The sequence below is a fragment of the Sapajus apella genome, unplaced genomic scaffold (assembly GCF_009761245.1).
Source record: "Sapajus apella isolate SASKATOON/1434 unplaced genomic scaffold, GSC_monkey_1.0 scaffold14, whole genome shotgun sequence".
NCBI classification, from domain to species: Eukaryota; Metazoa; Chordata; class Mammalia; order Primates; family Cebidae; genus Sapajus; species Sapajus apella.
The window spans coordinates 29164007-29190525 of record NW_022436954.1 but is presented as its reverse complement, the minus strand read 5'-3'; the positions used below and the strand labels follow the sequence as shown (position 1 = coordinate 29190525).

The window sequence follows — 26519 nt, the reverse complement described above, 5'->3', positions numbered from 1 at the left end:
GACACAGGAGATCTCACGAGCAAAGGAATGGAGACAGAGAGGAGCATGGCCTGGCCTCGCCATGTAGTGTGGGAAACCAGAAGTATAATTGCAAGACAAAAAAAGCATCCTCTAGCAGTTGCTCTCATTCAGTAACATATTCATTTTATTGTTTTAAAAATATTTTAAATTTTACTTTAAATTCCGGGATACATTTGCAGAATGTGCAGGTTTGTTACGTAGATATACATGTGCCAGGGTGGTTTGCTGCACCTATCAACTTGTCATCTAGGTTTTAAGTCTTGCATGAATTAGATATTTACATTTGAGGAAAGCTTCTTTGGAGATATTTATGAATTTAAAACTCCACTAGTGGATAGATGTTCTTTGTGCTGCAGCCATAATAATACTCAGAAACATGAATATCAGAGGTATATGTCCTTCCCAGGCGTGAGCCTTATTCTCAATACTATTTGTGTTTATCTCTTAAAATATATTTCCTTGCTGCAGTGGCAAGACATTTAGTCTCTTCTACAGAGTTGACATGAGACATGGTTTTTGGCATCTCTGTGGCCTTGAAGGTATTTTGTATGTCAGGTTGGTATTAGATAGAGCCACAGTTTGGAATCTTTTGCAGTAGAGGAGGCTGTAGGTCTGAGATGAGAATAGGGTAATTCAGCTATTGCTTGTGCTGCTGTACTCCAGGGCCAGCTTGAGGTCTTTTGGTTATGATATTCCCAGCATTCTTCCTCAGTGCGGGAATGCTGGCATGCCAGAAAGTGCTTTTCTGTGACCTCTGCTTGTCTCTTTTCTGTGAACTTCAGGAAACTCAGAGGAAAGATAAAGTCTTCATAGATTTCTAAGTACGGCATTTGTGAAATACCTCCTCAATAGCTGCCAGGTTAAGTTCAGATAATCTGAAGGTATTAACACAGACAACCTTTGAACACCTTTTCAAAAGAATCAGCTTGGCCCCCAGAATTCTTGCTGGTCCCCATTGTTTCCCCTCAGTGGCTCACTTGGGTTTGATGATTGTTACCCACCTCTCCTCACACTTAGCACTGTAAATGTTCAATATAAATCTTCTGGGTTTACAGGGGCAATGGACTTTTGCTTCCATTGAAAAAGTAGAACTCAAATTTGATCTTAAGTTAGAAAGTTAATAGTGATTGCCTCTGGGTGGTGGGACTGTGGATATGTTTTTCTTCCTTCTAATTTTCATTTTTTCCCTTAAATGTCAATAATCAATACATATTATTATTTTATAATTGGTTTAAAGCCAAGAAACTGTTTGGAAAATTTGCTTTTCAATATTTTTATTTCTGTGTGTGATCTCTAAGGATTGCTTCGACAGATTGGACCTTGATTTCTCAGTTTCTCTTCTAACTTTTTTTTTTTTTGAGGCGGAGTCTCACACTGTTGCCCAGGCTGGAGTGCAGTGGCACAGTCTCTGCTCACTGCAGCCTCCACCTCCCAGGTTCAAGCGTTTCTCCTGCCTCAGCCTCCACAGTAGCTGAGATTACAGGTGACTGCCACCACACCCAGCTAATTTTTTTTAATTTTTAGTAGAGATGGAGTTTCACTATGTTGTCCAGGCTGGTCTTTAACCCCTGACCTTGTGATCTGCCCGCCTTGGCCTCCCAAAGTGCTGGGACTACAGGCGTGAACCACCACTCCCAGCCTGGAGCTTACTTTTTAGTGTCTGTTATGGTGGATTGAGTGATGGCTTCAAATAGCAGAGGAGGATTCTTATTTATTAAATAAAACTTGCATGGAGAAGGAGGCAAGTCAGAGCTGTGTCAATGAGATCACTGAGGTCATCTGAGTCTGGAGCAGGCTGCCAAAGAGGAGACGTCTATTCCCTACCCCAGACGTCTCAGTTCCTCTCAAGGAAATCTAGAAACCACCATTCCTCTGTGACTCTCTGTTGTTTGTAATTAGTCATTAATGCTGTTAAGCCCTGTTTTGCCCTGGCACTTGTCTGCCAGTGAGTCTGACAATGTGCCTTTCAGCAGGTGCCTTTGAAATAAATACCACCTCCTGATGGTCCTCTCTGACCTCATGGTTGCATCCTCCTCTTACCAAAAGCAGAAACATCAGATGGCTGGTGGGACACTGCCTATGCCTAGCTCAGGGTAACTAGATGACCGTGTGACATGTCAGATGAAGTCCTCGATCCGGAATGAAAAAAAGGCAGCAGTTTTGAGCAAAAATAAGACATGGTTGAAAATAAGCCCTACCTATTTGACCAGCTCACCAATTTTCAACTCTAGGACTCAGATTACCACAGAAAGCACATGGAGGTGACAAAGTAGATTAAATCAGCCTCCCAGCCAACCCATTAGCCATCCATCACTGTTTGTCTTATGTAAATAGCTATCTGCAGAGCTGCTTCCGTGGCTGTTTGGAGAGTTGGCTTTATGGTATGCGTGTAGCTTTTCCTCAGATGAAAATTTCAGAGGTTGTTCAGTCTGATAACACTCAAGCATAACTGAACACCTCATTTAGTTATAACCTCAAGTACTTCTTTATCTTGAAGATGGTCGAGGGCAAATACAAAAAATCCCCTGATATGCAGCCACTTGGAATGAAAATGGGCAAGTTGGGCTTTCCATTTAGGTGCAGTCAAGTATCTGTAGAAAACTGGATTGGGCACAATGGTCCACACCTGCAATCCCAGCACTTGGGGAGACTGAGGTGGGAGGATTGCTTGAGCTCAGGAATTCGAGACCGGCCTGGGCAACATAGCAAGACCCTGTCATTAAAAAAAATACAAAAAACATTAGCCGGATATGGTGGTGGACACCTGTAGTCCCAGCTACTCAGGAGACTGAGGTGGGAGAATCACTTGAGCCCAGGAACCTGGGGCTGCAGTGAGCTATGACTGTGTCACTGCACTCCAGCATGGGTGGCAGAGTGAGACCCTGTCTCTTAAAAAACAACAACAAAGAAAACTGCTCTGGATTCACAGCATACAGTTTTTTGCTCAACTCCAACATTGCAAAAATCTCCGGCTTCACAGAGATTGTGTGGTGGTGGATCACGACCCTGTGCTGTTTTCCAGAGAGGTATGCTCGACGGGACTACAACAGCTGCAGACTCTCCACGAGGGGTTCCTCAACTTCATGGACACTGAACCGGCTACCTTCACAAAGAACCGGGAGGGCTCTGGTGCCCTTGAATGCATGAAGAAGAAACTGGATCTCAACTGTGATGGGCAGCTAGATTTCCAGAACTTACTTAATCTTACTGATGGCATAGCTGTGGCTTGTCGTGACTCCTTCATCCCAGGTGGCCACGCCCATGAGAAAATTTGAGGCACCCTTAAGCCTGGCCCGCAAACCCATCCCCTTTTCTTTTAGCCCCCCACTTTCCATTTCTCTTCACAGCCCACACATGCCCTGAGTTCAATGTACCCATCACCCTTGAAGGCCACTTCTGCTGGTAGTGATAAAACACAATACTGTTTCACACACACACAAACACATACCCTCAAGTTTGTAGATAATCTTTTAGATGTTCTTTCCTCTGTCCCTTCAGCAGTTATCTTTATAAGGACCTACTAAGTGCAACGTTGAGGATTCAGAAAGGAAGAAGACATGAATTTTTCCTGGATGAATTTATTGTCCTAGAAGGGCGGATGAGACTCATGCACAAATAGATTTTGCAGAGTTGAAGATGGATATTGCTTCAGGAAGGCATAAAGTGTTATGGGCCCGAATCTCAACTATTTACAAAGGAACAACACAAGCAACGAACCTGGAAATATTTATAAGCATCCATGTACGCATAAAAAAGTGTTTATTTTTCCTTAAGTTTCTCTATCATATGGGCATTTCTCTCTACATCATATCTATTTATTGCACACAGTGGGTGAAATTTATCATTGCGCATAAACGTCATTAAATTTATCTCACTCTCCAGTCTGAGTTAATTTGTTTTGTAGCTGAAGGGTTCTCCTGATCTTGTCTGAAAGACAGAAAACAGAAATATCTTGCTTGTGCCAACTCCTCAATCTCCTTTCTTCACTTGTAAGCCATGTTTCAACAGAAGTGGACTGAGCTTCTCTCCGGAACTGGCTCCAACTTAGGGAAATGAATTAGACAACCCAGAAAGAACCTCAAAAGCAAGGACCTTTCTTCCCCTTGGACAATTCCCTAAACAGCCAGCCTGGTTCCTTTCCACTCTGTTAGGCCCAGTGGGGACTTTCCTCTATAGTTCAGGACCAATTAGCTGTCATTTATTGAGTGCTTACATGTAGTTACCTCGAACTCTCTCACAATATCAGCTGAAGAAACAGGCCAAAAAGTCAAGTAATGTAGCTAAGATCACAGAGCTACAATTTAGACCTGGGTGTGACTCATTCCAAAAACTGATGATTTTCCCCAGTGTGCTATGCTACTCTTAAATCCAAGATCTCAGTAGAAGAGAAAATGCCTTTCTGTTCAAAGAATAAAACACTCCGCAAAATCATCTTCATTTGCCCAGCTCTCACATGTCTATAATTCCTTCATTCTCCTGCCCTTCTCATATCCAGGAGGTAGGCGAAAGCTGGACGAAATTGCAGAAGGAAGCTGCCTATCATAGTTGTCCCCATGTAAAATGTGTTATGTAGGTTGGTGCAAAAGTAATTGTGGTTTCTGCCATTAAAAGTAATGGCAGCGGCCGGGCATGGTAGCTCACGCCTGTAATCCAAGCACTTTGGGAGGCCGAGGTGGGTGGATCATGAGGTCAGGAGTTCGAGACTAGCTTGGCCAACAGGGTGAAACCCCATCTCTACTACAAATACAAAATTTAGCTGGGTGTGGTGGTGCGTGCCTGTAATCCCAGCTACTCAGGAGGCTGAGGCAGGAGAAGCGCTTGAACCTGGGAGGCGGAGGTTGCAGTGAGCTGAGATTGTGCCACTGCACTCCAGCCTGGGTGACAGAGTGAGACCCCATCTCAAAAAAAAAAAAAGGCAGAAACTGCAATTACTTTTGTACCAACCTAATACTTTTTTTGCTGTACTAGAAATCCTCTAGTGATTGGCTGTTGGGAGCTGGTTTTGCTTCTTGCTCTGTAGTTCAGCCTGTCAAGTGTTTCTCTGAGGGTCCCTCACCACGGTGTGTCCCCTGGCACTTTGTGGATCTTCCTGTTTGCGAGGACCTGGAGCCTGCTTTCAAGTCCCTGGAGGCCGGGGCAAGTGGGGTGCAGGTTGTGGGACCAGCATCCCTGTTTAATCTCTTTTATGAAGTGAGAGCTTTCCTTCCTACGGGCACACTCACTCCTGCCCATTTCGGTGACTCAGACATGGCCAGAATCTACTCATGCTCATGCTTAACAAGGAATCTTTCCAGCCAGACTTGCACTTTTAAGATTCTTTGGATGAAACTGATGATTTCCTGGGAAGCCATGTATGTTCTCTGAATGGCTGACAGAGGTGAGCACTGCTCTTTCAGGCCAAAACTGGATCCCTGCAAATGTTGCAGGGTGGATGAAGAAAACAAGACACGGAGAGTGTCAGTGAATTGCAGAGCTGTGAAAATTTGAGATTTCATGGAGTCATATTTCTGAAAAGAATATCTGCAGGGATGGGGCTGTGTAAATTTTTCCAGAGAGTTTTCATTTTGGCTTCCTCCGAATCTTGGGATGACTGTCTAGGGTAGGGAATGGAGGGTAAGAATTAGCAAAGTAAGACTGGGGTGGGGGATGCCTCAAGTTGATTATAAGTTCAAATATGAATCAACAGTATGATGTGGCTGCCTGTACACGAGGATTCACTCCTAGGCTGCATTGATAGGACTGAGTTATCTAGGACCGGAGGTGTGATTGTTCTCTCATACGTGAGGGTCCTGGGGAAGTTCTCTTGGAGTACTGGGTTCGTTTCTGAAATTTCACTAGTTCATTTCTGTTTATTTAGGATTCTAGAATCTTTCTGGGTCACCTTTCTGGGCTCAAAAAGCAAGAGTTTTCAGGGGGTGATAGGCATCTGATCATATCACGAATATAATTGGATATGGCCATGGAAATTAAGTTTCAACGATTCCTAACAAATCAGATTAAAATAGCTAAGAAATATCAATACCTAATTATTGTCGAGCATCTGCAGTTTCTGCTTTGAGTAATGTTTAACTGTGAAAATCATTTTTTAATTATGCCTAAGCTCTATGAACATAAAGCCCAAAGTAAAACACATGATTAGTTCATTCAATATCCAGTTGCACCCTTCTAGGTGAATAGTGCCAGGCAAAGTATTGGAGGGAATACAAATAAGAATAAGCATATTCGTTTCCCCTTCACTTCCCCAGGTTTTTAACTCCTCTGTTACCAAAGTGTTTATATGCTATTTGGGAAAACAAGTAATACTGTGCAAAAAGTTATATCACAATTAAGGGCAAGCATGCGATCCCTTTCAGCAGACAGCTAAAAGACCTGACCCATCTGTAAGCAGCTATTATGCATGCTCTCTGCCTGGAACCAAGAAGTAAGCAGAGAAGACGCTGAGCTAATGAATTTCAAGATATCCCACCATGTAAACCAGAATTTACTGATAATCCTTTACATCATCATTTATACCCTATTCAAATATGAATCAACAGTATTATGCAAAATATAATTCAGATTTAATGGCAGAAACCACAATTAATTTTGCACCTACCTATAGAACACCTTTCTATTTTGTGTGGGACCAGTGGCCCTATTTAATCTCTTTATGAAGTGAGAGCTTTCCTTCCTACAGATACATTACCTCCTGCCCATTTAGGTGACTCAGACATGGCCAGCATCTACAAAGAACCAGAAAGGCTCTGGTGCCCTTGACTGCATGATGAAGAAACTGGATCTCAACTGTGATGGGCAGCTAGATTTCTAGGACTTTCTTAATCTTACTGATTGTGTAGCTGTGGCTTACCAAGATTCCTTCATCTCAGCTGAGATTACTGTTGATTCATATTTGAATAGGGTATAAATCAGGATGTAAAGGGTTATCAGTAAATTCTGGTTTTAATGCTGGGACATCTTGAAATTCATCAGCTCAGAGTCTCCTATTCTTACTTTACAAACATGTCTATCTCCAGTTCTAGTACCCCCAAATTAGTAAATTAGCAAATCAGAGGCAACAAATGAGAGGGAGAAACAAGTGGCCATAAACACAGGCAAGCACATTTTGAAAACAAGGTAAGTAGTAAGTAAATATAGGCAGACACCCTGACAGTAATAGAGCTTGACATTAACAGCAAGGCAACAGATGTGACAGAAAGCTATAAAATTCCATGCCTGGGGTAGGTCTAAATAGTCCCACTGAGCTTAGTGACCCTGAGGGTTTCATTGCATTAAGGTGCATTATAGTAATTGATGCATTCTTTTTCTGAGTCTGATAGCCTTTGTTTATAACAGTGACCCTGAGGCCTTCAGGGAAGATTAAATTATGCTCAGTGGATGCTGTTTAAGAAGGTATATGGGTGTATTATATATTTTTTTCTTAAATCATTTCAGAGAGGCATCCATCCTAATGTCTAAAGCAGTGCCATTGTCATAGAAGGAATGTTTTTTGAAAAGAAAGGAGAAGATGAAAAGGAATTGCTGCTTCAAAATAAGCTTGGAAAAAACCATTTGGCAAAACGAAGGTTTAGTTATCGCTTCTTAGTTTGCCAGAAAGCTTGGTTAGCTACAAGACCCATTCTTCAAGACAGTTCTCTCCATTGCCAGCAATAACAAATGCTTTAGATCTGTACTGTCCAAAATGGTAGTCACAGTCATATATTATGACCCTTTAAACTTAGATAAATAATTCAGTGTCTCAGTTGCACTAGCCACCTGTGGCTAGACAGTGCAGATATAAAATATTTACATTATTGCAGAAAATTCTTTTGGACATTACAGCTTTAGAAAGTCAGAGGGAGACAAGATTCCTATGGGCTGGTGTAGATCAACAGGGCTTCAGATGGGGATTAAAGCAATCATATACATACCTTTCGGTGTTAGTTTCTTGTTTGGTTTATGGTGTTTGATTATTTAACTCCACAGTGGAATTCTGGTTAGGTTTGGTTCCATTAGAATCATAGGAAAATGCTGTATCTGAATGATTTCCTGGGTGTAATGCTTTCACATAGTTTTGAGGCAGCCAGAAAAATTATTTGAAAACATGGGCCTTCTGAGAGACTTTTTTCCTAAATACACAGAAGATTCTGGAAGATCACAGAGGTCACAAGGCTATTGGTTAATTTCATGCTAAATAATCGAAGTACTTATCTATATGTTTTCAGAGTTCATTCTGCGAGATATATGTAGGAAATAGGCAAAAAAGTTCAACTAGGTCTTCCAAACAGCTTTTATGGAGCAAAAATGTTTCTTCCTCAAACACATGTTCAGATGAAATACTAGCATGGCTTAAATTACCTGGAGAGGGAGGGAGTGTTCAGCAGCTCCCTGGTGGTCGGATCTGTGAGTGATGGTTGTGATAAAGAGGACATCTCATAGGAAAGTGGAAGATCAGTGAATTACAGGGAAGATAATGGCATTCAGTTATAGCCGAGGGGACTCTTCTTTACCTGGCTTTTAGGCCTTGTGATATATGTGGATTTAAAATGAAAAGAGGAGAAACGAAAGCCAGTTTAATGGGTGACTTATAATTTCAGCAGGGAACAAAATGACTTTCTCAATCTTACAAAACTCCAATCGATGACCTAATTAATTTTTTCCCCCTAGGGCAGCTGATGCTGTGTTGGAGGCAGGTGTCATGGGAATGTCATAACAGTCATGTGTGTCTTTAGCTGCCAAGATAATTTATGCCTGTGAGTTAATGGAAGTATGATTGGCTTATTGAACAAGCTAGACTTGGTAGGCACAAGTTGGGTACAATTTTGCTCTTTCTTTTTGTTGTGTTTTGTTTTTGTGAGATAGGATCTCTGTCGCCTAGGCTGGAGTATAGTGGCACTATCATGGCTCACTGCAGCCTTGACCTTCCAGGCTGAAGTGACCCTCCCACCTCAGCCTCCCTAGTAGCTGGGACCACAGGCATGAACCACTACCCCTGGTCAATTTTTGAACTTTTTGGAGAGAGGGGGTTTCACCATGTTGCCCACGTTGGTCTTGAACTCTTGGGCTCAAGTGATCCTCCTGCCCAGGCCTCCCAAAGTGCTGGGACTACAGGCGCGAACCACTGCACCTGACCTGCTCTTTCTTATGTCTTTCTTTTGCAGACCTTTAGCTTTTCTCACCACTTTTCAAATAATAAACCAATAAGCCTTTTTCCCCCTGTATTAAAAATGTCAGTTCAATGTAGTATCAAAGTCCAATTTAACGCTCGTCCAGTCTAAACCTTCCCCCCATCCTCAGCTCAGGCCTGGGAAGAGGCAACAGGGGAGAGAGATGCACAATAGAATTCGTCTCCACATTTTGCTCCCCTTTTTCTTCCCTTAGTTACTGTAGGGCTGAGATGGGGTTGGGAGAATGGGGGAGAGAAGGTCAAGGATCATGGATGAGAATCTGGACATTGTAGTTAGATACCACAGCCTTCTTGGGGGAAGATGCACCGTTATTGGCTGGTTATGGATCCTTTTGAGGGTTTCCTGGGGTCCCCATTGTGGAAGCTTTTCATTTTGCAGAGTAGCTGAAGCACTTCAGTCCCCTGTGGAGAAGAGGGGGTTGGGGGATTGTTGAAATATGCAGCACACTGACCTCTCTCCACAGAAATGTCTTGGACTTCCCAGTGAATTCTTCCCCTCTCTTAAAGAGCCCAAAGTGTATGGTGGGCTCAGGTAGCAGAGCTGGCAACTCACTCAGTTTCTTAGCAAATCCTGGGGATGTGGTACAAGATAGGAGAAGCCCTGGCATCCGTTGAATGGTTTTGCCCTGTGAAGCCTCAGCAGCCCTGAGACCGCACAAACGTGGCCTTTAACATCCTGTTACCCAAGCATCTGGATCCCTCAGCCAGGAAGAGGCCTAATTTGACAGGCTTCTCGGCTGTGAGCCTCGACTCCGCATCCTAGGTGAGGAACCCAGGAGTTCGTGGCATTTCAGTTCACTGTGGCCACTGCCCACAGTATCTAAGTCTGTATTGGGAGAAAAGACTGATAAATACAGGTTCAGTCTGGATTACAGGGAATCTGTTCTCATCCAGGTGTTTCCACGGCATTCATTTAACAAGCATTCATTGCCTACTGGATTAGCTGTTGTGGGGTCAGGGAATGGTCAGGGAAGACTTCCCGGAGGTGGTGATGTCTTCTGACCTAGGTTTTGAAAGAGGAATTAAATATGCCCATGAAGCTGACTGGTACCATCCTTAGGCCTTGGCAATAGGGTCCCATTCTAGCCTTCCTTGGTTTGTATGTCTCCATGGGGCAGGAGATATGCAGGTCCAGGGGTCCAAGCCCACACAGAGCCCACACTCTCCCTGCTAGAGTCCAGAGCCTATGTCATACTCTGGATACTCAGGGTCCTGAGTTCCATGTCCGTGTCTGCTTCCATGGCTTATGTGGGCCTCATTCTCATCCCAAGAGCAGTCTGTGATGCCAGTGTGCATGCTCTGAGGCCCAAGGGATGACAGGGGATCACCCATTTGAGGATGCTGGGAAAGAAGGGCTTGCATATGCAGCCCGGCATTTCCATTCGTGAGAGAACCTCATGGTGTGGGATGGCGCTGGAAAAGAAGGTTGGGCCGCACAGGGCCAGGGGTCAGAGTGAGAATTCTATGTTTCAAGCTGGATTACCAGGTAAATATCAAGATAGGATAGGATATACTTTGATCATTTGTTTTGATGTGTAACTTTAAAATATTTACCTTTATGGCATATGGGCCAACATTTGTACTCTTGCCCCAGGTTCTGCAAATGTTAGGAGTAAGATTGAGGGTAAACATTTGTTTGGGTGATTAGATGGCTTCAAGTCATAGGGGATAGAAGGCAGCTCTAGATTACCTCGAAAATAATTCTAGTTAGGAAGGAATCCAAGAATCAGATGGACTTTAGGTGAAACCTGCAGTGCCGGGCAGGCTCAGCTTGGTGAGGCAGAAGAACCGGCTGCAGGGAGGGAGACGGCAGTATTTGAGGGGAGCTGCGTCAAAGCTGACCTGTCTTATAGATAGTGCGTTACACAGAGTGGGACCTGAGAATCACTGCTGGTTGGCAGCTTGATGGTTCTCTCTGTAGGACCAATAGTATTCAGGGTACAGGAAATGGGAAAAGGGCGATCTAAGAAGCAGGAAAGGGCAAGTGGCCCCTACCCAGGCATATTTTTCATTAATGATTGTGCCAAGCAGGTGACAGGTGTCATTCTGCTGCTGTGGTCAGGAAGAGGGCTCGAGGTGACCCTGGGGCTGATACTTTTGTTCCCCCTGGGAAGCTCTGTGTAGATTTAGGGAAAGCATAGAATGAACGATGTTAAACTTGAGAACACAAGACTTAGAATTTGGGAAACAGTGGCGTTTGAAAATGCCAGCTGGGATGGTAGCCGTGGCAAGATGGGGAGTTTCAAGCTTTTAAATAACGTGTTTATTACTTATACTGCTTTTTATAATCCTAAATCTCCCAGTTTTGATTGCCACTGCCAGCTGCTATGAGATGGGCTTTTTTTTTTTTGATGGATTGTATTTATAAATTTGGATGTTTGGATGTTAGTGGAGAGTTTGTCTCAATGCTACGGCAGCTTGAATTGATCATTGTGTGGAAAAATTCTGGGCTTTACCCACCTAGCCCAGATGCTGCTGTTTTAACCTTGTTGGATGATTGTCAAACTGTATTTATTTTGACCTGTACTCTGAGATCACCTCTTCAGAGGTCTGCTTCCTCCATCTTCAGGTGTGTGTGTTGGGGAGAGGAGTTCTGGGCAGGTCTTTCTGAGGGGCAGTTTGTGTCATTCCTTTGGAAATGATTGCATATTTGGATTCATTACTTGCCCTATCTGCCATCTAATGCCACATCGCCTTTGGCCACTTTGTTGTGCATTGTCTCACGAGTCCTGTCTTATGATGCTCAGACGAGGAGGGTTTTTTTGGTTCCACGGTGTCCTATTAGCAGGGTAACATATTACTTTTTGTCACTATAAAAGGAGTGAGGAGTTAAAAAGTCAGTTTCCTGGAGGATATGGAAAACTAATTCTGATTCATGGCCTCCATTGGAACCATCCATCAGTCCTGTCCGTTGTTTGGCTGGTAGAAATAGCCTTCATCCCACCTGCTCCTTAAATCTTTATTTCTTCTCTTCCTTAGCAACCCACGGCATATCTTTAATGCTCCTCTCCACACTCTCTACTCTTCATGACAGCGATTTCTTTAAAAAAAAAAAGTGAATAAATGTATGAGCATTCACTCACGATGGCTGCCTTGGACAGGGCCACCTGTATCTCTCAAACACAGCAAATGACAATCCCAAGTGGTTGCTGGCCTCTGGGAGACACCTTGGCTTCACTGGAATGGAAGTAGAAAATTGGCTTCCCTGTATTACCTCTGGATGGGAGGAGGGAGTAAGAGATTGACTGAGGTGTGGTGAGGGCAGGAGAGGTGGACAAGCATACAAATCCTTGATTTTGAAGGGCTCAAGAATCCCTATGCAATAGTGCAGCCCAAGTCTGCTGCCTGGTGTGAGGAGGGGGATGTGGTTGGAACTGTTGTCTTTGGTGGGACCCATATGGGCATGAGCGAATTCATGGGTTCCTGGTATAGCAGAGCCATTTACTGGCCTAAGATCATAAAGACACCATGGTCCATGGTATCTTTAGCTTGTCTGAGTATACATCCGTGGATTACATTTGGCTTGAGCATCTATTGTGAATGCATGTGTGTTTGTCTTCCTGGTACTTGGTTACATGTTGTTGGTCACAGGGAGATTTATGCATAGCGGAGAGGCTGTTGGCCTGGGGATAGTATGTTTAACTAACAATAATTCCCTTACATATATGCTTCTGCTAAATAAATACATAAAGAAAAATCCCTCTTAAGCATTTGCATTTTGTTCCTTGCAAAGACTAGTGCAGGCGGAGATGATCCTCAGGGAAATGAAGTTCCTGGTCTTTGCTGTGTGAGATTATTAAAAAAAGGATTTACATATATATGTTTATAAGCTGAGCAAAGCGTTCTGGGAGACAGACACCAAAATGCCATGTATGGTTATCTCTGCATGGTGGGATTATGGTAGATTAATTTTCTTCCTTTTATTTATCTATACTTTCTACTTTTTCTGCAGTAAAATTACTTTGCTAAGGTATTTGAAAATAGGTAAAAAGCATTGAAATTGAATTAGGGGTTGATTTATATATATAATTCTCTTTCCCTAAAGAATAACCAATTCTACTTTATGTTTTCATAAGAAATGGGCTTCTTTTTTTTCTTTGTGACAAAGAAAAAACACTTTTATAGCCCACCCTTTAAATAAAAAGGAAAAATGATACTTAAATACAATTTGATAGGCTGGCATAATATCTATTATGGGCTGGGGGCGGTGGCTCACACCTGTAATCTTAGCACTTTGGGAGGCTGAGGTGGGTAAATCACGAGGTCAGGAGTTCGAGACCAGCCTGGCCAACATGGTGAAACCCATCTCTACTAAAAATACAAAAAATTAGCTGGGTGTGGTGGTAGGCGCCTATAATCCCAGCTACTTGGGAGGCTGAGGCAGGAGAATCCCTTGAACCTGTGAGGCGGAGGTTGCAGTGAGCCAAGATCACACCACTGCACTCCAGCCCAGGTGACAGTGTGACACTCTGTCTTAAAAATAAATAAATAAATAAATAAAAATAAAAATATGTATTGAGCGTCTACCATGTGCCAGGCACTTGACACATCTCACTCCCAGCTGTTACAGCAGCAGCGAATGGTAGCTGCCATCATCCTCCTTTTATAAACTGGGGACACAGAAGTTAACCAGCCTGCTTCACAGGTGAGTGCTGAGCTGGGATTTGAGCACATGCCTGACTCTGAAGTTTGGTTCTCTCCACATGCCAGACCGCCTACTTCAGCACGGAGGCATCCAGGATCACTCAACTGGAATCTTGCAGGTGTTGGCTGTATCGTCACTGTCATTTGTCCCCAGGCATTTCATTCTTCTTGCCTGAGTACCAAAGTGATTCACATCTGTGCAGCCTTTTCTCCCAAAGGACCTTCATGTTACTATTGCTAAATTAATTATCTGGTTAAAAAAAATCTACCTAAATAATAAAATCAGCCAACATTTATAGAGTGCTCACCATGTGCCAGACGTACTGTTTTTTATGTGATTTGGCTCATTATGTTTTTATGACAGCCCTGGGAGGTAGATATCATTATGCTCCTTATTTTGCAGTTGTGGAAATTGAGGCATCAAGAGATGTCAGCTTGTCTAGGATCACGCAGCTAGTGAGGATTAGAGATGGTTTTAGGACTTAGGCAGTCAACCCCAGGGCTATACGCCTCATCAGGACACAGTGCTGAAGAAAGTGTCTGTTTCCCTCTTCCTGGTTTGTGAATGCTAGGCCTCTCCCATGCTGTAGCCAAAATTGTGGAAATTCCTTCTGGAGGAGGGGAAGGTATATGCTGATTCCCAAAGAGAGTGTGAATCATTTTGTGTCTAGCCAATTTCTAATCTGTAAGTGGATTATTATATGGACAGAGTTTATCAATCAGCAGAGTTCTTTGCTAGAGAGTGGTATCCTGAACTGTCTAATGAACCAGTTTCCAGTAAAAAGTATATGGAGAACAATGCTATTTAGGGAAGCCTTTTTTTTTTTTTTTGAGATGGAGTCTCACTCTGTTGCCCATGCTGGAGTACAGTGGTGCAATCTCAGCTGACTGCAGCCTCCACCTCCCAGGTACAAGCAATTCTCTTGCCTCAGCCTGCCGAGTAGCTGGGACTACAGGTGCACGCTGCCACGCCCGGCTAATTTTTTGTATTTTTTTTTTTTTTTTTTTTTTTAAGTAGAGACGGGGTTTCACTGTGTTGCCCAGGCTGGTTGTGAACTCCTGACCTCAGGCAATCTGCCTGCCTTGGCCTCCCAAAGTGCTGGGATTACAGGCATGAGTCACGGCACCCGGCCAGGGAAGATAATTTAAGGAGCATATTCCCCACTTCTCCGGATATGTTTACTTTTATCCATGGGACATCATCATGGGTAGATCATGAAAAAGTGATATTCTTGGACTATGTGACCTTAGCCATGGAAAATAGTCTTCATTAGGCTGTTTTTTTTTTTTAATTATACTTTAAGTTCTGGGGTACATGTGCAGAATGTGCAGTTTCTTACATCGGTATACACATGCATTAGGCTGTTTTTATATATTAACCTTCTAATTGTTTTTGAAGTTTTCAGCAAAATCATCTGCAATATACCCATTATGCAATATTTGTAAAAATTTTTTCTTTTGAGTTTTGTGCAAAGAAAAGTTTAGGTTCCTTGAGTAGCTAGTGTGTTTCTTTCCCCAATAATGAGAATTATGTAATTCAACCTGTGTCTGTCTTTATTATCAACCTATGTCCATCTTTACTATCACTGCCAGGAAGCTTGGCACTAGGAAAACAGCATGTTCAATGATTAGGGATTTGAGCTCTTTGCCGTCAGATTGTTTGGATTTGACTGGAAGTGCTGGCTCAAGCCTGTAATCCCAGCACTTTGGGAGGCTGAGGTGGGTGGATCATGAGGTCAAGAGATCGAGACCATCCTGGCCAACATGGTGAAACCCTGTTTCTACTAAAAATACAGAAATTAATTGGGTGTGGTGGTGTGTGCCTATAATTCTAGCTACTCAGGAGGCTGAGGCAGGAGAATCTCGTGAACCAGGAAGTTGGAGGTTGCAGTGAGCCGACATGTCGCCACTGCACTCCAGCCAGGTGACAGAGCAAGACTCCATCTCAAAAAAATTTTTTTTGGGGGTTCAAAACTTGATTGTTCCACTCACAGACCGGTGACTTTCAGCAAGTTTCTTCCATGTTTTGAATTTTTTTTTTATGTATAAATTGAAAATGACATCATGTTTCCTTGATTCTTAGCTATACTTTTTCTTTTTTTCTTTTTTTTCTACTTTCCTAAACTTTATTAAAGAAAAAAGCAATGGTGGTAAATCTCTAGAACATACCCAATTTTCCGGGCTTCCTCGCCCGAGAGTGTGGCATTTTGATTTCCAAACATGCCAGAAGTGTACATGGTTCCCAACTGTACGAAGTAGGTGAGAAGCAGAAGTCCTGAAGTGTTCATCTTCCAACTTTTCCCAGTCTGTGGTCTGCCTTTGGATCAGCAATAATTGCCTGAACAGCTACTATGGCTTCATTAATTTTTGTCTGTAGTTCTCTGAGCTATTCTATATGCAGCAATCGCAGAATTTGAGCAGCTTCATTAAGAACTGCATCCCCTGTGTCAAAACCAAGAATATGTTTGTCTAAAGCAACAGGCAAGCCCTCTTTTGTTTGATTTGCCTTAGCAACTGCATCCTGTGTCAGGCGCTCCTGAACCAAAATTCGAATTGCCTTAAGCATTACCAGGTAATCATCATGACGTTGAATCTGAAGCAGGTTCGCCAAAGCCATCACACCAGCCTTAAAATCAGGATTATTTACATCCAAATTGATCAATGGTTCTGCATTTTTAGTTGCATTGTCAGCAGTTTTTGCATTATCAGGTACTAAGTCCTTGTATTTTTCAGCATTATCTCCGTATTCAAGTCTAACAGCTAAACCAAGAAGCCAGTCAATGGCTTCCTGTCGCTCTTGAATCTTGAAAGGACAGTTAACATCTCTGAGATACTTTTCAAAGAACTTGGGCCAATCACTGCTGTGGATGTTTCTTAAATTACCTCTGTCTTCAATCTTGTAGTGTCTGATTTTCTGGTCTTCAAGCCAAACAATGAAGTTTCTAAATTCTGTTTCATCTTTGCAGTTGAAGCCAGAGGGGTTGTGCTGGTCCAGAGCCGTCAGCTTGCGTCAGAACATGGTCCCCGCTTCTCGCTCTGAACCCCGGGCCTCGGCCGGGAGAGGAGAAGCGAGGTGGAGCGGGCGGCGCAGGCACCGGCGACGCGGTGAGAGGGCGGGCTGGCGCTGGGACGCTCTGAAATCTTAGCTATACTTTTTCTTTGTATTTTAACATCTCCGAAATCAAAGTGTTTTGCCATTTGTTCAATGGCAGCTTTCTCTCTCTCTCTCTCTGTCTCTCTCTGGTACGATCTCATTCTGTCGCTCAGGCTAGCGTGCAGTGGCACGGTCGCAGGTGACTACAGCCTCAACTTCCTGGCTCAAGTGATTCCTCCCATCTCTGCCTCCTGAGTAGCCAGGACTACAGGCGTATGCCACCGTGCCTGGTAATTATTTTTCTATTTTTTTGTAGAAATGAGGTTTTACCACGTTGGCCAGGCTGGTCTTGAACTCCTGGGTTCAAGTAATCCTCCCACCTTGGCCTCCCAAAGTACTGGGATTACATGCATGAGCCACCATTCCCAGCCAGCTGTTTCTTCCTTAATGATACTTTCTCTTTACTTAAATATGCCATTTGCCTCATTTGGGTTACTGTGAGAGCTACATGCAGTACCATATACACATCACTTAGCACGTGAATATCCTTGCCTCTTTTTCACACTCAATCCCAGGAACCATAGTCATCCTTATTGCTGACTCATCTGCTTTCCTTCTCTTAATTATTCTTTTTTCTTTCAATTTTATTTAGTTTTGTTAGTCTCTTTTGCAAGCCAGTGTACATGAATTTTAAAAAAAGTAGTGTTGAAAGATGTGTTAGTTATGACGACCACCAGTTGAAACCATCCAGAATACTAAAAATTAATAATAAATACCAACCTCTTGGGTGAGAGGCCAAGCCCATGCCCACGTTCTTGTACCAAAGGAAGAATAAATGATAACTATCCCAGGCTAATCGCAGGGACACCACTGGAAAAGTAGCTTGAAATCAAGGATTATTTTTCTGGCTGATAGTTGTGGATCACAGATAATCTAAACCTCTTTCTGCTCAGCTGAGCATGATGAGGAGAGACTGCTTTATGTTATTTTAACTTACTGTCTATGATGTCTTTCTTACATGCTTTAACTTCTTTGCTCTCTGAACAGTTATTTTAAACTCATGCTATTTAGTGGCTCAGTAGCTGCTGGAATGAGGATTGGCTAATTCTGCCCATGATTAACAAGGAATTTTAAAAGTTGTTTTCCACTTTTCCTTAGGTGCAGTTCTAGATTCCCTGCTTCCATAGTTTTCCCCTCGTGCTGTATTTCTGGAGCACCCTGATGGTGTCAGGTGGGCGGGGACTACACAAAATGGAAAGGGGCAGAGAGATGTTTGTTTAGTGCTTATCCTGTGTGCCAGATCCTTAATTGAAAGCTGACACACACTATCTCATTTGATCCTGTGATGATACTGTGATCAGATATTATCTCCTTTTTACAAGTGAGGAAGCAATCTTAAAGTGGTTAAGGAACTTGTTCAGTATCACACAGTCAGTAAAAGCTAGATCTGTGATTTCAATGACATCGAGCCTGGTTCCAAAGCTCATAATTTTTTCATGAATACTTACTAAAGTCCTTGATCTAAGTCGTTTGTTTGTTCATTTATAACTTCCACCCGTTCATTCTGGGACTTGATCATTTATTCAATCCGCAAACATTTGTCCCTTGGTTGCTCTGTGTCACGTCCTGCACTGAGCCCTTAAGATAGAAAGATGAGTAAGACGTGAATCTCCCGCTTATATCCTAGTGGAGAATGCAGATAAGCCAACAGTCACGCATCATAGGCTTGAATGCCTGCAGAGCCGTGTGTGTGTGTGTGTGTGTGTGTGTGTGTGTGTGTGTGTGTGTGTGTGTGTGTGTTCGCATGTGCATTTGTACAAGCTAGCTGGGGCCTCTCTCTCTATGTATATTTTTAGAGATGAAGTCTCGCTCTGTTGCCCAGGCTGGAGTGCAGTGGCGCGATCATGGCTCATTGCAACCTCCACCTCCCAGGTTCAAGCAGTTCTCCTGCCTCAGCCTCCCAAGGAGCTGGGACTACAGGCACATGCCACCACGTCCGGCTAATTTCTTTTTTTTTTTTTTTTTTTTTGAGATGGAGTTTCACTCTTGTTAGCCAGGCTGGAGTGCAATGGTGCGATCTCGGCTTACCGCAACCTCCACCTCCTGGGTTCAGGCAATTCTCCTGCCTCAGCCTCCTGAGCAGCTGGGACTACAGGCACGCGCCACCATGCCCAGCTAATTTTTTGTATTTTTAGTAGAGACGGGGTTTCACCATGTTGACCAGGATGATCTCAGTCTCTTGACCTCGTGATCCACCCACCTCGGCCTCCCAAAATGCTGGGATAATTTCTTTTGTATTTTAGTAGAGATGGGGTTTCACTCTGTTGCCCAGGCTGATCTCAAACTCCTGAGCTCAGGCAATCTGCCCACCTCAGCCTCCCAAAGTGCTGGGATTACAGGAGTGAGCCACCATGCCCAGCCGGGACCAGTGTATTTTTTCTCTGAGTAACATTAATATTTATTTGCCTGCTCAAATAAGTTAGCATTCCTATGTCCCTGTTCCTGCCATGTCTCCTTGAATTCTCTCTCCATACTGTAGCCAGTGTGGTTTTTCTCGATCTACATCTACTCACACCATTTTCCTGCTTAAAACTGTTTGAGGGCACTCCATGGTTTCAGGATCAAGTTCAGACCTCTTAGCAAGGCTTACTAGCTTTTTCTTGATCACCCTGTGTCTTCCCCCTCACCTAGTGCTTGATTCAGCCGTATGGAACTTCTGGCCAGATTTTTTTTTTCAGCACTTCATCTTCTCTGAACCCGTCTTTGATCCAACTAGATTGAACTTCGTGCAAATCTAAGGAATCTAAGAACATGCCTTGGGTCTCTGAGCTCTGGCCCTTTGTCCAAGGATTTTCTCTGCCTGAAACGTCCTTTCTTCACTCCACATCCAACTCCCATGGGGCTTTTTTTTTTTTTTTTTTTTTATTTGAAACAGAGTTCCACTCTGTTACCCAGGCTGCAGTGCAGTTGTACGATCTCGGTTCACTGCCACCTCCTCCTTGCAGGTTTAAGTGATTCTCCTGCCTCAGCCTCCCAAGTAGTTGGGATTACAGGCATGCACCACCATGCCTTGCTATTTTTGTATTTTTGGTAGAGACTGGATTTCACTATGTTGGCCAGGCTGGTCTCAAACTTCTAGTCTCAAGTGATCTACCTGCCTCGGCCTCCTAAAGTGGTGGGATTACAAGTGTGAGCCACCATGCCTGGCCCCACGGGACCTTCTTGTCTTCCTTCACCATCACCTCCTGTGGGAAATATTCTCTGACTCCAGAGCCTTGCTCAGAGGCCCCACTGAGGGTTCTCATTGTGCATGCCTGACCCGGTTGGAACACTTACCACATAGTTTTACAGCCTCCTGTAGATCTGCCTGTTTCCTCTCAGCCTTATGGGCAGCGCTTGACTTTGTTCTTCATTGAGTGGGTGAATCATAAATTCATATGCCAATATGAGGAAAATAGGAACTGTTAATGCTTTTGTACAAGTGTGCATTGCAAAATATTGTTAAATTTTTTTCTTGTTTTTTTTCATGACTAAGTTGATTGACCTGCACTTGATATGCAAAGGCATGAAAGAATATTGCTTGAAAATTTGGAGAAGCAGCAGCCGTTAGAGAAAGAGGTGAGGGGTGGGAAAGGCAGTCTACAATGTATGGAGATGAGAATCTCTGTTTTGTTCTATAACAAGGCACGTTGTGATTAACAAGTAGGAAACAGAACACAAGCACACACATACTAATGCAACAGTGGAAAGATTTCTATCAAAAAAGCACATCCAGTAGAGAGAGTGACCATCGGGCACATGGAAAGTTTCAACCTAGAGCTTGAAGAGGGGCATAGGGATGATTTGCTTGGTTGCTGTAGAAATTCCACATAGGAGAAGGAGAGGTTGGTAAGGCCCTTGGTGAATTCTTGGCTGCCAGTTGAGGGGTTGGCCATAACTACCCTGGTTATTTGGACATGTGGCAAAATCCTAAACACCAGGTCCCAAGAATAGTGTTTCCATTTGTGTTTTATCTTCATGGCTTTCTCTTCGGGGGCAGTATATAGTAGATTCCATTTTCGTTTCTAGATGAGCATTAGGGAAAATGTACTGTGGGGTGATAGAGGATGGCTTTATTTTGAAAGTGCAGAGGAAAAATAATGGTGCCACTCTGTAGTGAGCAAAGTGTACCACCCTGCAAGTCTGGCTTGCTTGCCTCATACCATCCTGGAGTTCTGGTGAATGAGAAGGTGAAAAACTCTGCAGTTAAAAAAGAAAAAGAAAGAGAACTCCCAAAACAAACCAACAAAAATCTCATCTTTTGAGCTCCTTGGAGTAGGGCATTGAGTGTTTGCAGCTTCCCTTTCATTAATTCCCTGCATGTATCTACAGCCTTTTCCAGACAGCCACATTTTTCCACTGACAAAACATTTAATTCTCTGTGACATTTCTCCATCATTATAAATAGCCGGGAGTTTTTAATCATTTTTTAAGTGCCAAAGCTTTTTTTTTTTTTTTGCCCAGTGGGGCGATAGCAGTTTGAGCAAAGCCATTTGGATCCTAAAACAAATCGATTGGCAAGTATTACACTCAGCTCTTCAAAGGGAACTGCTGATTTTAGCACGTTAGGAAGTTTCACAAGGGTATAAATACATTTTCATATTTTTCTTCTGTCAGTAGTTTCCATGGCACCAAAGTTTCTGTGTAGCATTCGACGCTCCAGGGTAGCTCCAGTTATCTCTAAGGGTGTCACAAAGTTTTGAAAAAAATATTATCAAAAGGAAATTAGTTTCAATTCACTGTAATTAGAGAGAAATACTAAGTCCTGGCAAGGAGTATTGCAGAGTCACCCAGCCAGTGCCTGACGTGGCACCTGCTGGTACTTACCTGTGTCATCCCTGAGCCAGGACCCACCTGCATCTGCAGGCCTATCATTGTGGAATCATCTGGAATGATGCTGTATCGACAGTGCCTTTATCTTCTATTGTACTGATCCTATATCCCTACCTGTTGGTCGATCCTCTTTTGTGTACTGGTGAGTGATGTTCCTTATTTGTAAAAGAGTGAGAAGATTAAACTTAATGAATGTTGATTAGCATCTCTGCACTGCTTTGAAAATATATATCATAATAAACTCTTCTCAGCTAAAATATGGCATTCCAGCATCATAACTCTGGCCTCCGTTCCATTGCAATTTTTGTGAGTATACTTCATTGCTCCCTATCCCTGGGAGGAATGAAGATACTGAGCTTATTATTTTTTTTAATGTTGTAGGAACATCAACAAATAGTTTTAAAAATGCACCCAGGAAGGTAGAAAAAGTAAATGTTGAAAGAGGGTATAATGATGGACTGAGGACTGTGTTGGCTCTGGGATGAAGTGGGCCCCACTTGGAGGGTTTGCTTGTTAGTTGGTTTTTGTTTCTTACATAACTATTGACATATAATTTGTATATCATTAAATTCACCTGTTTAAAGGGTACAGTTCAGTGGTTTTTAATGTATGTGCAGAGTTGTACAACTATCACCATGATCTAATCTTAAAATACTTTTTCACCCCCAAACAAACCCCATATCCATTAGTAGTCAGTTCCATTGCTCCTTCCTCCCAGTCCTAGGCAATCTACCTTCTGTCTCTGTGGATTGGCCTATTCTGGCCATTCTGGTATTTATAGAATCATGTAGTATGTGGCCTTTTGTGTGTAGCTTCTTTTACTTAGCACGATGTTTTCCAGGTTCATCTTTATTTTGACAAATAGCAGTAGTTCATTCCTTTTTATTGCTGAATACTGTGAATATAACATATCATCTTGTTTATTCATCAGGTGATGAACATGTGGATTTTTTTCCACGTTTTGGCTATTGTGAATAATGCTGTGATGAATGTTCATGTGCAGGTTGTTGTGTGGACATATGTTTTTGGTTCTTTGAGGTATATACCTAGGAATGGAATTGCTGGGTCATATAATAACTATGTTGAGCCATTTGAGGAACTACCAAACTGTTTTCCAGAGACGGCACCATTTTAGAATCTCGCCAGCACTCCATGAGGATTCGAATTTCTCCATATCCTTGCTAACACTTGTTATTGTCTGTATGTTTTATTTCAGCCATCTTAGCAGATGTGAAGTGGTAGCTCATTTCGGTTTTGATTTGTATTTCCCTAATGGCTAATGACGTGGGACATCTTTTTATGTGCGTAATGACTTTTTATATCTTCTTTGGAGAAATGTCTGTTTAAATCCTTTGGCCATTAAAAAAATTGAATTACTTGTCTTTTCATTGCTTAATTGTAAGAGCTTTTTATATATTCTGGATACAAGCCTCTTATGGGACATTTGGTTTGCAAATGTTTTCTTCCATTATATAGATTTTACTTTCTTCATGGTGCATTTTGAGGCAAAATGTTTTTAATTTTTTGAAGTTTAATTCATCTATTTTTGTTTTTGTTGCTTGTACTTTTGGTGTCGTATCTAAGAAACTGTGGCCTAATCCAAGGTCATGAGAATTTACTCTTATGTTTTCTTCTAAGTATTTGGTAGGTTTAGCTCTTATATTTAGGTTTATAATGCATTTTGAACTAATTTTCATATATGGTGTGAGGTAGGTATTGTTTTACACATGGATATCAATCGTTCCAGCACCACTCATTGAAAAGACTATTCTTTCCTCATTGAATTGTCTTGGTGTTCTTGTTGAAAATCAATTGACCATAAATGTAAGGGTTTACTTTTGGACTCTCAGTTCTATTACATTGATCTAATATGTCCATCTTTATGCCACTGGGACATTGTAGTATAGTGTACCGTAGCTTTATAGTAGGTTTTTGTTTGTTTGGTTTTGGCTTTTTTTTCCAGACAAGGTCTCATTCTTTTGTCTAAGCAGAAGTGCAGTGGTGTGATCATGGCTTACTGCAGCCTTGACCTCTCGGGCTCAAGTGATCCTCCCTCCTCACCCTCCAGAGTAGCTGGGACTGCAGGCACATGCCACCTCATGCATCTAGTATTTTTGTGTGTGTTTGTTTTTTGGTAGAGATGGGGGTTTTGCCATGTTGCCAAGGCTGGTCTCAAACTCTTGAGTTCAAGCTATCCACCTGCCTCTGCCTCCTAAAGTCCTGGGATTATAGGAATGAGCCACCATGCCCTGGCCTATAGTAAGTTTTAAAATTCAGGAAGTTAGAGTTCTCTGACTTTGTTCTTCTTTTTCCAGATTGTTTTGGCTATTCCATGTCCTTGAAAGAAGGTTTTAATGCTAGCGAACCACTTCCACTCAGGATTCTGGCTGCAGGAAGAAGAGGGCAATGTTGGTGAATGGGCAGAGTACTGCTACAGTGTGATTTAGTGATTTGTTAGGTGTTTCCATAAGTTTCTTGCATTTTTTAAAGAGACTATGTCTTGCTATGTTGCCCAGGCTGGTTTCCAATTCCTGGGCTCAAGGGATCCTCCTACCTCAGCCTCACGAGTATCTGGGACTACATGCATCTCACTGCATCTGGCTGAGTTTCTTGTATTCAGAGTGAAATCTTTTTGAACACAACTACCATTACTGCCTCACAACTTCTCATGGCCCAATGAAGCCAAAGGCCCTTCTCAGAACCTTTTTTTTTAATTCTCAGAGTTGTGATTCCAGCATCTTCCCCGTCTCTTGCACCTGTGCACCCTCTTGAATTCTTCCCCCATGTCACCCTTGACAATGAATTTAGCCACTTCGTTGGTTTTCCAGGTCATGCAGTCATGCCAAGCATTTTGCAACATTGGTAAACTTTATGAAGATTAAGGGGTCCCTTGGAGTAGTCATGTGGGGCATAGCATTCTTCCATCTTAATCACCCTTTCTTCTCTCTCTCCTCATTCCCTTCATTCCATATCTCCCTATTCCTATCTGCAATTCTTGATGCTCAGTTACTTAGAACAGCTTTATTCCAAATGTGGCACATATACACCATGGAATATCATGCAGCCATCAAAAACGATGAGTTCATGTCCTTTGTAGGGACATGGATGAACCTGGAAACCATCATTCTCAGCAAACTGACACAAGAACAGAAAATCAAACACTGCATGTTCTCACTCATAGGCGGGTGTTGAATAATGGGAACACATGGACACAGGGAGAGGAGCATCACACACTGAGGTCTGTTGGTGGGAACTAGGGGAGGGACACCAGGGGGTGGGAAGTTGGGGAGGGATAACATGGGGAGAAATGCCAGATATAGGTGATGGGGAGGAAGGCAGCAAACCACATTGCCATGTATGTACCTATGCAACAATCCTGCATGTTCTTCACATGTACCCCAAAACCTAAAACGCAATAAAATGTAGATTTAAAAAAAAACAACAGCTTTATTCCTTCTTAGAAGTCTCATTCAGGCTTTGAAGAAAACAACTTCTAGCCTACTGAGCTCATCAGAGCCTTTACCAACAGTGGAGGTTTTCTCTAAGGCCCCTTCCTGGAAGGTGTCTCCTTCCCTCCTGCTAAGAGAAAAAACATCTCTTTGGAGAGATTCACCTTATTAATTGCTGTGGCTTTCCTCTTTTCCTGCCATGCCTCTACTTACCCCCTGGCTGTTTTCAGTTTGAGAAACAGGGCTTTCTCTGGACTTGGTGCCCCAGCTTCCAGTGTGTGATCATGAACATGAGTAGGGGCTGCCTTTGGAGCCTTGTTCTTGTTAATCCCACACATAGTTATTGCATGCCTATTAGGGTACCCCCAAAATCAAGGATTTGGGGAAATGAAAGAGGAATAACCAGAGTCCCTACCTTCAAAGAGCTTCCATTTAGTGGGAAAGCAGGAGGCAAGTGGAAATTTTAATGTAGAGTATTAAGTGCTGTAGGGTCAAACCCAGATGCTGAAGAAGCACCTAGGAAGGGCATCTGACCCAATCTTGGGAGAACAGGAAATACTTCCTGGCGGAGGTGATGTCCAAGACAAGTCTTAGAGGTTGCATAGGAGTTGTCAGGACATTGAAAGGAGGAAGAGAGAAAGACATGAGTGAAGGCTCATTGGTGAGAGGAACTATCTGCAGTTTAAAGTGGCCTGATTATAGTTATCTTCCCAAAGGCCCTATCTTATCGTCTCATTCCTTTGCTCAGCAGTCTACCATAGTGCCTGCCTTTTGCCTAAAGACTGTGGTCTCTGCTTTTGAGCATGGCATTCAAAGGCTTTTCACCATTTGGTCTCATATGCATGCTCCCTTCTAGTCATACAGGATTAGTCCCCATTCCCTGACCATTTTCCTCATTTTCCCCTCTTGGCTAATTATATATATATATATATATATATATATATATATATATATATATATTTTTTTTCCTGAGACAGAGTCTGCTCTGTCTCCCAGGCTGAAGTGCAGTGGTGCGATCTCAGCTCACTGCAACCTCTGCCTCCTGGGTTAAAGCAATTCTCCTGTCTCAGCCTCCTGAGTAGCTGGAATTACAGGTACCTGCTACCACACCCAGCTAATTTTTGTATTTTAAGTCAAGACAGGGTTTCACTATGTTGGTCGGGCTGGTTTTGAACTTCTGACCTTGTGGTCCACCCACCTCGGCCTCCCAAAGTGTTGGGATTACAAGCACGAGCCACTGCGCCTAGCCCATATATTCTTTTTTTTTTTTTTTTTT

General features: G+C 42.8%; 1 protein-coding gene and 1 pseudogene across 4 annotated transcripts in view; one reads left to right on the top strand and one right to left on the bottom strand.

Annotated features, from left to right (window-relative positions):
• KIAA1549L (KIAA1549 like) overlaps positions 1-26519 on the top strand; it is a 286237-nt gene that overhangs the window by 69566 nt on the left and 190152 nt on the right. The gene's annotated exons all lie outside the window — the stretch shown is intronic.
• On the bottom strand, positions 16034-16847 carry LOC116555149 (annotated as a pseudogene). The gene has a single exon (XR_004270401.1). The product of XR_004270401.1 is annotated as an RNA transcription, translation and transport factor protein pseudogene (transcript).